Raw genomic sequence first — 1,125 nt, 5'->3', positions numbered from 1 at the left:
CCCCTAACCACTGGGACCCACCAGCTACATCTTCGCATGCAAGGAAGTGCGTCCGAAAAAAAACGATTAGCCCCCCTGACTGCTGGGACACACCAGCTACATCTTCACACGCAAGGAAGTGCCTGACAGTTGGGACCCACCTGGTCAAAGCGTACGTAGAGTTGTCATTCTGGTCGTGAACGTGTACGTACATATATACTGGTGGATGTAGAGGCGCGCACGTGTCGTAGTAGAGGCACCCACGTAGCATGTACACGTACGTACAACAGCCAGGGTTCAAGAGAGAAAATACGGCCACGTATGTGTACATACGGGCGGGGTCTCGAACGCCTACTCGCGCATATATACGTACGACCAGGGCTCGTGTACATTGGCTGGGTCGGAACGGAGAAACAACGTCGTCGTCGTGTTCATGGGGAGCCAACCGGCTGGGTCGGAACGGAATGCACGGTCGTGTTCATCGGGAGGGCTTGGACGGAACATGCGATGGAAACGAGGCCTGGCGTACCGCAAAATAGAGGAAACGGCCTTGTGTTCGATCGGCCACGTTCGAAACGGGATCCTGTTCATCGGGAGGGGTCTGGCGTACCGCAAATCGGAGGAAATGGACCTCCTACGGTTGAAATGGGGGTCCTGTTGATCGGGAGGGGTGTGGCGTACCGCAAAACGGATGAAACGGACCTCCTACAGTCGAAACGGGGGTCCTGTTGATCGGGAGGGGTGTGGCGTACCGCAAAATGGACGAAACGGACTTGTGTTGGAGCACTACGGTCGAAATGGGGGTCCTGTTCATCAGGAGGGGTGTGGCGTACCGCAAAACGAGACTCCACGGGATACTGTTCATCTCCACCGTCGACCTCCTCCAGCCTCCACCTGCGACTGTTCATCCATGGGCTCCTGTTCATCCAGCCTCCACCACGCGCTACTCCACCGGCTACTGTTCAACCTCCCCTCTCCACGGGCTCCTGTTCAACCACCCCTCCACGGGCTACTGTTCATCCACCCCTCCACCGTCTACTGTTCATCCAGCCCTCCACGGGGTCGTCCTGTTCATCCGGCCCTCCACACCACGGGGTCCTGTTCATCCAGAGGCAACGCCACAGGTCCTGTTCATCCACTCCCACG

Source organism: Triticum aestivum, chromosome 5B (genome assembly GCF_018294505.1).
Source record: "Triticum aestivum cultivar Chinese Spring chromosome 5B, IWGSC CS RefSeq v2.1, whole genome shotgun sequence".
Taxonomy (NCBI): domain Eukaryota; kingdom Viridiplantae; phylum Streptophyta; class Magnoliopsida; order Poales; family Poaceae; genus Triticum; species Triticum aestivum.
Note: the sequence above shows the minus strand (reverse complement) of the source record.